This window comes from Mustela nivalis, assembly GCF_964662115.1.
Source record: "Mustela nivalis genome assembly, chromosome: 12".
Lineage (NCBI taxonomy): Eukaryota > Metazoa > Chordata > Mammalia > Carnivora > Mustelidae > Mustela > Mustela nivalis.
In genome coordinates, this window is record NC_139031.1 from 10,865,427 (window position 1) to 10,877,488 (window position 12,062).

At 41.4% G+C, this 12,062-nt stretch overlaps 1 long non-coding RNA gene across 1 annotated transcript; it reads left to right on the top strand.

Moving 5' to 3' along the window:
* Positions 1–8,163: 8,163 nt before the first annotated feature.
* On the top strand, positions 8,164–11,670 carry LOC309844605. The gene is made up of 3 exons (XR_014300787.1): positions 8,164–8,220; positions 8,636–8,674; positions 11,400–11,670. It is a non-coding gene; the product is annotated as an uncharacterized lncRNA (long non-coding RNA).
* Positions 11,671–12,062: the final 392 nt, after the last annotated feature.

Consider the following 12,062-nt stretch of genomic DNA (forward strand, 5'->3'; position numbering starts at 1 on the left):
TGGTGATGCTGCCATGTACTTGAGGTTACCTAGACAACAGCGGAGGAAGGGTATCTGATGTCTCAGTCTTGGACTCAAACCAACTACTATAGGTGAAAGATCCAGGGTCCCAGGGAGAAAATAGGAGTGTGTGTGTGTGTGTGTGTGTGTGTGTGTGTGTGTGTGTGTACACAGATGCAGAGATAAAAGAGTGGCCATTGGGGAAGGACTATTATTTCAGAAGGAGGGAATGTGGAAAATTGTGTTCCAGCTCAGAGAAGATCATTGCTTCCAGTTATTTCTTTAGGTTCTAAGTCCTTAAGAATGCAGAGGAATTATCACCATGAGAACCAGAGCATAAAAACTGTACCCATTCATGGTTTCATCTTCACTATCCCCAGCTCTCTGAAATTCTCGAGGTAACATTACAGTGACATTCACCCACCTACCAAGTATTCCCCTCCAGGTAGGCCAGAGTCTAACCAAACCATCCTCAAGCAACCCCAAATACAAGATTCTCTTCCAGCAGATTCTTCACCCCATTGGCTTTGGGACGTTTTTTATTGCCTATACAGTAGAAAGGGGGAAGACATCAGAAGGGTGATTTTCTTTGCTAAAACAAGGTCCTGCAGTTTTCTGTTTCTCTTATCTACAGTTTATCCAAATATCTACCAGCCCTCAGGAAGTACAACAAGCTCAGAATCTTCTCACAGGCAAAACAGCACAAGGAAAATGTAGGCAGGGTTTACATACAGTTGAGATAAATTACAGGTGCCTCTCTTTACTAAGTACAAGCTTGCAGAAGTAGATAGTCACCGGCGGACTCCCTGCATGCATTCTTCCTTTAGCAGCATTGGGGTCATTATTTTTTTCTAGTTTGGACATCTCCCCCTCACACTCAGGAAAAGCACCTTTACCTGCTCATGTAGTTTCTCTTTATTGCTTTCACTCTCTTTCCCTCACTGTCTCCTCCTCTCAAATCTATGAGGAAAATATGTGTTTCTGCCAGAGCTGTAAATTTATCCATAGACTCTGTCCTCAGATTTTTCCTCAGACTTTTGAGCAGTGTCTCACCAGATTCTGGGCACTCTGAGCAGTTATTTATGTTCTGTTTGCCAAGCACCCTACCTTAGTCACCACACACTAGAATCTCTCTGGTGGTTTTTCTCCATTACTTCTCCCAGCCTGTCTGATGTTTTTCTTGCAGGATGATTAGCACAGCAACTCTACTTCACTCAGCTCTTCCTGTGTTCTTTGTGATGACTTTCTAAATCCAGTTCTGTAAAACAGTCCCCATGCCCCCAGTTTCTCCATGTCACTTCAACTTCTCTACACTCATTTCTTTAGTTTCAGATGGCTCATTCACAACTTTTAGATACAAGTAAAATATGTTACAAAACTGCTTACAAATGATTTGGAGGTTCAAAACCCCTCCCCATTTTTGTTGCACCTCATCATTTGAACATTAAAGTGACGTTGGTTGTGCCTGTCACCATATTTAACATGAACTTAACCAAATATTTGTGGCTCCATCACACAAAAAAATGCCCCATAGGCTGGGGAAAAGGATGAGAAACTTATAAAAAGAGAGTGGCAGATATCTCACAGAAGCGTATCTGTCATATCTCCTTTTAATTCAACCTTCATATCCTTTCTTTTTTTTTTTTAAAGATTTTATTTATTAATTTGACAGAGAGAAATCACAAGCAGACGGAGAGGCAGCCAGAGAGAGAGAGAGAGGGTAGCAGGCTTCCTGCTGTGCAGAGAGCCCGATGCGGGACTCGATCCCAGGACCCTGAGATCATGACCTGAGCCAAAGGCAGCGGCTTAACCCACTGAGCCACCCAGGCGCCCCTTTCATATCCTTTCTTTAAGAGCTTAGACATATGTTCATGGGACTCTATCTCAGGATCAATCTTTGAGATGGATGTACTGCTGTATTTTTTCCCCAAAAATTCTTTTGTAAATTGTTATGAAAATAGAAATTCACCAAGCTTGGTATATTTGTCTTACAGATAGATATAAGGGGAACATACTTTGTAAGACAGACCTTTGGATGAGAAGATCTATTTTTTTTTTAAAGATTTACTTATTTATTTGTTTCATAGCACTCCTGAAAAAGTATACAAATTAAAAAAAATTTTTTTTAAAGTTTTTCAATGTTTCAAGATTTATTCTTTATGCACCACACCCAGTGTTCCACATAATACGTGCCCTCCTTAATACCCACCACCAGGATCACTCACCCCCCACCCCCACCTTCGAAAATTCTCAGTTTGTTTCTCAGAGTCCACAGTCTCTCATGGTTTGTCCCTCCCTCCAATTTACCCCAATTCATTTTCCCTTCCTTCTCCTAATGTCCTTCATGTTATTCCTATGTTCTACAAGTGAGTGAAACTGTATGATAATTGACTTTCTCTGCTTGACTTATTTCACTCAGCATAATCTCCTCCTGTCCCATCCATGTTGATACAAAAGTTGGGTATTCATCCTTTCTGATGGAGGCATAATATTCCATTGTATGTGGGGACCATATCTCCTTTATTCATTTGTCTTTTGAAGAGCATCTTGGCTCTTTCCACAGTTTGGTGATTATGGCCATTGCTGCTATGAACGTTGGGATCCATATGGCCCTTCTTTTCACTACATCTGTATCTTTGGGGTAAATACCCAGTAGTGCAATTGGGGTCATAGGGTAGCTCTATTTTTAATTTTTTGAGGAATTTCCACATTGTTTTAAAAGTAGATTTATTTATTTATTTGAGAGAGAGAGAGAGAACATGAGCAGGGGGTGGGGCAGAGGGAGGGGAAGACTCTCAAGCAGACTCTGTGCTGGAGAGTCCAACCTGGGGCTCAATCTCATGACCCTGAGATCGTGATCTGAGCCAAAACTGAGAGTTGGAAGCTTACCCAATTGAGCCACCCAGGCAGCCCAAGGGTAGGAAGGTCTATTCTATATCAGGTGATGGGGAGTTAAAAGAGCAAAAAGAATGATGAGGGGACCAAAAGAAGAGAAAGCAAGGGAAAGCAGAAGAGTTTTGCATAGAGGATAGAGAATGAAGAGGAAAAGGCAAGGAGCATTGGAAACCGGCAGGGAATTCTTACTATCAACAGTAGGCTCCAAAGCAGGATTCCTAGTGAAAAATCAGTTAGTTTATTATTACCTGCAATTCAAAGCCATGTCATTATATGCGTGTAGGATATGATACCTAGGTGCAGCCATAATGTGTTTTTTGGATATATGTAAAACTTAGTAATGGAGAAACAAGAGATTTCTCTTTGATTTTGCTACGAAAGTTCAAGGAGTCCTGGAAAAACAGAACTATATCCACAGGAAAGAATTTGTGGAAAATTGGAGAAAGAGAAAATGTTAAATTCAGTAGAAGTTAAATACCAGGATTTAAAACATACTCTGTGGGACATCTGACCAGTACAGTGGATAGAGCATGCTCTTGATCTCAGGATCATGAGTTTGGGTCCCATGTTGGGTGTAGAGTTTGTTTAAAAAAAAAAAAAGACCACAAATAAAACTCCATTCTGTTGTTGTGATGAAATGGAGTAGGGACATCCATAAATGAGTTCTTAGTGGTTATCTCCAGTACTCATGGTGGAGTTGACGGTGGCCTATAGTCTTTGGTTGAGAGGTGGCAAGTATAGAGAAGCCTTCCTATAGGCATGTCTCTTGATCTTGCCTTCATTATGTACCAATGTCCTCTTGTCATCATGGCCTCACTAGCCATCCTGTCCATAGATTTCCTTCTTATAAGTTTTACTAGACTCCCCTTTTGTTGCATGGACTTGGGAAAATGTACTCTCCTGCTTCTCCTTAGTTATGTTTCTGATTTCTAACACTTGGGAAGGTAAGGAGTAGGTGGACTATTCTTCTCAAAAGCTGCTTTGTCTTGTTCAGTGCTCTATGTTGGGTACCTAAAACAGTACTTGGTACATGGCTGTGGTTTGATAGCTCTTTGTTAAATGAAAAAATGCACCTGGTTACCCTTTACCATGGTTTTTGGAGAGCCCCCCACCTTTTTTTTTTTAACTTAATACACATTTGATTTCAGTTTTAAGAAACTATACACACACAGTATATATCTCTAATAAAACTCATGGTTTTGGTTTTTCCTGTGTTCATGTCAGCACATTTTTAGTGCGATGTCTTCTTCCCTTCCTACTTCTATTGATAAATTCACCTAAAAAAGATACTCTCTGCTCTCAAACTATTTCTAGCTGATCTATTCTAGTTTAGATAATGCACCTCAGGATTTCAAAAATATTAATTTAACTTTGTTATTTTCTCTTATATTTGAACATACGATCAGCCAGCTCATGATCAGTGATCTATGGATGGGGTAAAAGATGCTGCATTCTTTTTTTTTTTTTTTAAGATTTTATTTATTTATTTGACACAGAAAGAGAAAGATCACAAGTAGGCCGAGCAGCAGGAAGAGAGAGAGGGGGGAAGCAGGCTCCCTGCTGAGCAGAGAGCCTGATGTGGGGCTTGATCCCAGGAGATCATGATCTGAGCCTAAGACAGAGGCTTAACCCACTGAGCCACCTAGGCACCCCAAGATGCCCTATTCTTACTATGCCTAATGATAACCAATTTTGTTTTGTTTTATTACATTTATGAGACACAAGTTTTAAAAACACAGGCATCACTACTTTTCAGTTTTCCTTTTTCACTTTTTATTATTTTTCATTAAAACCTTAATATTAGCACAGATAAAACTGAATTGTTAGGTGGCATGGGATGCTCTATAGGATACTTAAAATATCATAGATGAGCAGATATATGAATTTGGCAATGTGAAAGGTGAATTAGGTATGTCAGCATAGAATATGCACAAGGTCATGTGTTATAAAAGTCCAAAGTACACAAATCAAAGATCACCCATTCTCTGCAATTTGGGGTTCAAACCCAGTCACCACTAATTTTAGGTATATGTCCTAGAGTAAAGGCTTCCTCTGTACCATCAGCAGGGAAATGAAGATTCCAATAACAGCTACTCACAGAGCTGATGACAAAAATCAAACTATATAATGCCTGTAGGAAGAGTGTGATAAAGATGTTATTGCTATGAGAGAGAGCAAGGGTCAAGAGAAAAGGACTGTGTAATTTCCTGAGTCCTTAAGGACCTGAAGTTGATGCATATTTTTGGGTTGGTGGAGAAGTCAGGGAAGCTGATCTTGCTGATAAAGAGATACTCAATCCCTTTAGCTTTGGTATTCACAACAAAGGAATCATAACTCTATTAAGTGTTTCATTGCCATTTTTTCATTTCTTCATAATTCTACATAATATACAAAATTACAAATAGCGTGTGCATGAGCATATATATATATATATATATATATATATATATATATATAATTATCATTTCATAATTGCAAATTTGTCCTCAATTTTTCATTTTGGTTTCAGTTAATATCTTTCTCTGTTAACCATGGCCATGATTCCTTCTTCAATGGGTTCCTCTCCTCCCATAACCAACTCAGGAGTGAACATTTAGATTTCAAGTCCCCTGCTATGCATGGGCAGACGGAGGCCCTGAGAGGAGATGCTCTGAGATCATTCTTAGGCCGGAAAGTGAATCCCACCCCATATATTGATGATCAGGCTCTGGTGATTCGTATTTTCTAAATGTTTTCACTATGTCAGCTTCCCTCTGTTTTGGACCCTGTTTTTTCCTCTGGGGTGACCAGAGTTAAGGAGAGCCCTTAGCTCACTGTTTTCCTCCTGCACTGTCTGTATCTAAAGCAACTGGTGCCCAGATCCTTGCCCTCACTCTCTTTTCTCCTCACCCCAGAGGCCAGGTCCCAGGGCTGATGGGGCTCACTGAGCTCTGTGCTGACAGGAGATAGGAGAGAGTGAAAGAAAGCAGCCAGGGTCCCCAGGAGGCCCCTGTGAACTCACAGTTGCCTGCCTCAATCTGGAGCTCACATTTCTCAACCTTGAGTATGGTGCTGGGATGTGCCCAAAGTCCTCAGTGGAGACAGCTGGTCCTTGGGAACCACTGCCATGCTCCTATTCAACCCTGCTGCAGCACACCATCAGTACTGAGCATAGCTGGAGGCTTTTGGCAGTACCTAAAGAGCAGGAGGAAGGGGATACAGAGAGGGGCCCAGGAGGGTGGAGTATCTCCATCCTGGTGTTGTGTTATCTTTGTTTACTGTGGACTCCCCAGAGGTCCCAGGTTTGGAGACTGTGCCTTCAGGGAGTTTGGGAGGGACCTCTTTGCTCCATTTAATACATTATACTTGCCTTTTTGTCCACTGGGTGCCACTCACTCCTACTGAGTGCAGCACCTGGGTGGCAGGATGGGACCTATCACTAGTAAGTTCCCTACTTTCCCCTCAGTTTCTTTCATAGCCCTTCTATTGCCTTCACAGCATTTGTCATGGTTTGTCATTTTATACTTACTTACTTTTTCCAACTTGGCTGTAACATATGGAACTATTTTGTTGACCACTGTATCCCTTAAACACCAATGATATCTGGCACTGTTAATCGTATTTTCCTGAATGAATGGAAAATGAATGAGTGAATGGATGAATGATTTGAGCTACCTGTGTTCTCTTGTTTACTGTGCTATTGGAATATAGCACAGTATATATTGTGCTATATTCTGTATAGGTGCAGCAATAAATTTCTTGACAGGACTTCTTTCCCTGCATTGGTCCCATTACGTTTTCCCTCTTGGGAAAGATGTAGGGGTCTTCTGTCCCACTCAACTCCTTCTGCCCCTCCCTAAGAGACCCAGGTTCGAGAGAAGCTCTCTTTACGTTCCTTCTTGGTGCATCTCTGTCTTCTTTTTGAGCCTAAATTCTTCCTGCCCACTGGTGTTCTTTCCCTAGTGTGCTATTTACTCTGGGTCCTCCCTCTGTTACCTGCCCTTGCAGGTGGCCTATGGACCATAAGGGGATACTCAGTTACTTTCCCTGCTCATTGCTCTGTCCCATCCCTGGCCCCTGCTCTTTCATTCACTTGAGAAGGTCAGCATGTCCCAGGACACTGGTGAACAAACACTCCTACAAATTATCATGGTGATGTTTTGCTAACCCCTCTGCACTCCTGACTATTAAAAAAAGAGTTATTTCCAGGGTGGGAAAGTTGTTTCAGAAGTCAAAAAGCATAGGGATAATTTAGTCAGAGGAATTGAGAGGGTTGATGTGTTGAGACAGTAAGATGCATAACAAGGAGGGCTTTCGAAAGGGTTCCAAGTCTCTAGAGAGCTGTTATATGGAGACAGGTGAGCTCTCTTCTAGTTGACATGTAACAGAGATCTGAACAACAGAACCTACAGCATGAAGGATTTGGATAGAGATGAACAAGATCTCTTACCATAGAGGGTCTTTACCAGGAATGTGTGAGGGAAATTGAGAACACACCGGGAAGTCCAAACTATCAAGTACAGATCATGTGTAGCCCAGTCCAAAGCATGTGCTGAATGTCCAACCAAAATGTTGGCCAGTCTACATTGTAATAGCTAAGGCTGCCCTTGGCCTGTTTTGATGGGGCACCGCACTGTCTCCTAATTAGAGAAACTGAGTTTTCCTACCCCAAGGAGATGCAAGACCCCTGAGCCTGAGAGAGGATGTGTTCTGTAGTGAGGGAGGAAGCAGGATGCTCCAAAGGGTACTGCAGAGGCTGCACTGAGCAAAATCTGCTCTGCAGAAGATCAGAGGAAAGCTAGTTGCACATTTGTGTTGAACTTTACCTGTGTTAATTTTTGCTTATATTAAACAATGAGTTTTGACAAATAAAAACTGGGGATGTAAAATTATTCAATAAGTACATCAGTACAAACACATACTCTAGGGGGTCTGTCCTGGGCTGTGGGTGAGATGGCTGAGTTGGGGATGGAGGAGTGGTGTCCCAGAGTCTGGAAGCAACATGAAAAGATAGAGTGCATGATGGACAAATAGGAGGGCACCAGTCATCCGAGCTGAGGGAAGAGGGAGGCAAGATCTTGAATAAGGAGAGAGAAGTCTAAAGGGAAATGTCTAGTAGGTTAGAGAGAGGTTGGGGGGAGGAAGGCAAAATGGGTTGGGGGAGCGTGTAATAATGGGGGCTTGATGGAAGCCCATTTGCAAAGGACGTCAGCTGGTGAGCCGTAGAGCAGAGACTGCTGCTCCTGACTCCGGAGTCACCCTAAATCAACTCTTTCACCTCTGATTCCAGGACTTTGAGTGTTTTAGACTGGAACTTCTGGATGCTATGTCACAGAGGTCTGTCAGGTAAGAAATATGCTGCTTTTCAGGTGGCTATGATGGTGAATAAACCAGAATAGGCCCATGGATTGAATTTCTCATTCTTGCTCAGGCATTTATGACATGCACAGAATCTGATACACATCAATATGGGGCCACATAGGAAGAGATCACATTCAGGGAAGTGGTAGTGGAGGAGTAGCAGCCTCCTGAGGGCCTGCTCTTCCCTCTTACTCCCCATCCTCAGAAGACATGGAGGACTGAGGGCTGAACCTCTAACTGGTCCTGCAACATTAGAGACCCAGGTTAGATCCATTCTGTAAGGAAAGGGACACCCTCCCTGCATTTAACTCATTTCTGGTAATCTATAGCTGATCATAGAAATTTACTCTTTAATAGATTTCTTAATTTACCATTTATTAAATGTCTTCTCTATTTGCAGACCCAAGCAATACATTTTGGATCCTGTGTCCAGAAACTGGTATGGCACTGTGTTTGAGAATTTTGAAGATTCCGTATATTTGGTATTGTAGTTACTCTACAAATGGGTATTAGAATTAGAAAACCCTGGGTTCCAATACCAGATGTACATTTAGGAACTGTGTGACTTGGGATTGAGATCTTAAAATATCCCGAGCCTCCGTTTTTAACCACCCATGATGGGGAGATCATTACCATCTCACAGCCTTGTCACAGCTCAGAAACCAATGCATGGTAACACACAGTGAGTGAGGTCTCCCCACTCACCACTCCATATCCACAAGGCTGGATCAAAAATGCTTCACCACTCCATATCCATAAGGCTGTATCAAAAATGCTTTGACAACTGAGAGTTCTTTTCTAATTTTGTGTTGAACTAACTAGGCAGCTAAATCTGATCTGAACTTACCAATGTAGGGCTACTTATAGCCTCAGTCTGTTCCATTAGGTGTGAATATTCACATATTTTGCTACAGAAACAGTACTGTATTTGATTACAGGGTGCTGTCCGGACCCTCTGGGATTGGATTTTGAAACACACCTGGTTTCATCTTACTTTTCTGAAAAGAAATTGTCAGGTTATGATTGCCTCATTACCTTATTAAAGCCAACAATGCACACAGACAAATAAGCATTTAAAGACAATGTGTTTCCATTGGGCAAACTTTTCTTCCCAGGACTAGGAATGAAACATAATAGATTTGCTCATTCATTTGTTTAACTAAAATTTACTAAGTACTCACATTATGTAAGCTGTTTTTAGGTATTGTGAGGGCTGTAAAGATGAAAAGAAAACCCTGGCACCAAGAAAAAAGTGTTTGGAATAAGGATGGCACAATACTAACTAAAATGCAAGGCAGACATGCTAACTTCCCCAGTTGGGACTTCCAGGAAGAATGAGTTCACATCTGAATGGGAGATGAAGCTTCATAAAGGAGAGACATTTGAGACCGACCATTCCTGAGGGGGGTACGCAAGAATTTGTCAGGCAAAGAAGGCAGGACAGAGTATTCCAAGCATAGAGAACAATAAGGAAAATTTTGTCAAAGCAAGGTGAAATTAACATTTGGAGACTAGCAATTGGTCCAGGCTGGTGATAGCATGAAGTATATGACAAGAAAGAGGTGAGGGTAAGGTTGGAGGGGTAGGTAGTTAAAGCTGTGCAAGGCTGGGATTGCCAGGGGGAGTATGTTCTTGACTTAGCAGACAAGAGAAGGAATTAGATGTTGCTTGTGTTTGAAAAAGGTTTTTTTGCCGCCCCCCCCCCCCAGCCATTGAAGAAATATACACTTAAAGGAAAAGAATTTGGAAAACAAATAAGATAAAGTTTGATATAAATATAGATATACATTGAACTGCCTATAATCCACATTCAAGATAGCCACTGTTATTAATTTAAAATACATCCTGGTAGCCTTTTTCTGTATGGAGTTAGATGGCTAGCTAGTTTGATTAATTGATTTTGAGAGTAGTATATAAATGAAATCACATTGCCTCAGATTATTAAAAAAACAGCTTATGGATATAACACCTTAGAAACATAAATATAACAGTTGTGAATGCATAAGTTGGATATAGAGAAAGCTACAAACATGAAAGCCATTGAGAATTCTGTTGCAGGGGTGCCTGGTTGGTTCAGTTGGTCCAACTCTTGATTTTAGCTCAGGCCATGATCTCAAGGTTGTGATATTGAGCTCTGTATTGGGTTCTGCGTTGGGCATGGAGCTTGTTTAATATGGTCTCTCTCTGTCCCTCCCCACCAAAGAAAAGAATGTTGTTGCAACGATTAAGAGAAGACAAATTCTTGAGCTTGGGGTCTATGGAAAAAATAAAGGTGTGTGGTTTAAAAAATATTTCTAAGGATAGTGGTTCAAGTGTTTTAGAAGAAAGAAGGGAAAAACCGAAAAAGTATTGATTCTTTCCAGGTGACAAGCCTAGGTGACTGGGGAATTGGGGAACCATGAACATGGTGTTGGCTTTGAGGAAGGGGAAAATTATGTGTATTATTTTTACACATGGTGAGTATGTTGTGGTCAGTAGACAATCAGAGTCATGGATTGAGAACAAGGATGCAGATTTGAGATTCATTTACATTTTCAAGATCTCTCTAGTTAGGGAAGAATGTGATTTCTGAAGGAGAGAAGAGATAAAAGAAGAACAAGAAGAGAAATGTGATGGCATCCATATTTAGAAAGACCAGGAGCCAGACAAGGAAAAGTCAGAACTGTTGGAGTACTTTGGAGGTTCTGGTAGTCGAGGGTAGAAACAATTTCAAAAATGGGTTATTTGTAACCTAAAATGTTACAGAGACTGCAAGGAAGATGATATTGAGCATAAAAGACGCAGAGAATTGCTCTTCCTACTTCTGAAGCTAGCTCAGCCCACAGGATATCTAGAGCAGAGGTCCTGGTCCTTATCTGCAGTGTGAATAGGCTAATGTGAGGCCACCCCCTAGAGCCATAGTTGTGAAGAAAGGGGTGTGTGTGGGGGAAACATTCGGGGTGTGCTGCCCAGAGGCATGCATCTCTGGTTATGATCAGGGAGTTTGACCTCCAATTAAGGTTTTTTTGTTTTTGTTTTTGTAACTACCATCGGACACATTCTCATTTGTAGGACTCTCCAAAGGCGGCAGATACTTTTGATTCTGCCATAAGGTTAGCAGGGAAAACATTTTTTCTTTTTTCTTTTCTTTTTTTTAAAATTTAATTTAATTTTTTTTTTTTCAGTGTTCCAAAAGAAAAACAGTTTTTCATCCTGAGGACTTTTCCTCCTCCACCTCTCAAGGGACCAATTACTTCTTCTCCTTGCAAACTTTGTGAGAAACTGGAGAACTAAATGGGAAGCAATTATCTCCTTCTGATATGCAAACAGTTTCTTTCAGCTTCTCCTAAAATAATCAGCACACAAATCCACTCAGATGTTCCTCCTGAGAGACTCCTTCCTGCTGCTACTCTCTCATTTCTGCACATTCCCTTAAAAAATTAAACATAACCAACAGTCTGCAGCCATCTATTGACTTTTTTTCATTGCGTTGTCTTAGCAGTGAGATCTCTGGTCTGACTGGGAAGGCATTGATGGTCTCGGGCCTCCATAGTCATCACCCCATCACACAGCATCACACAGGCATGACATTCCCCACAAACATGCCTGTGGTCTCCAGGTCCCCCAAGAGAGGTCTTGGCACAGCTTTGGCATCTCCGCTGATACAAAATGCAGAATCTCAGGCCCCACCCCAGAACTGCTGCATCAGAATCTATATTTTCACAGGACCCCTGGATGATTCACATGCCCATTAATATTCGAGGAGCACTGATCTAGACAGTCTGCTGGTAGAAGTCAGGAAATTTTAAGAAAGTCCTTGCCTTAGTGTCAGCACTGTGAAGGGCATT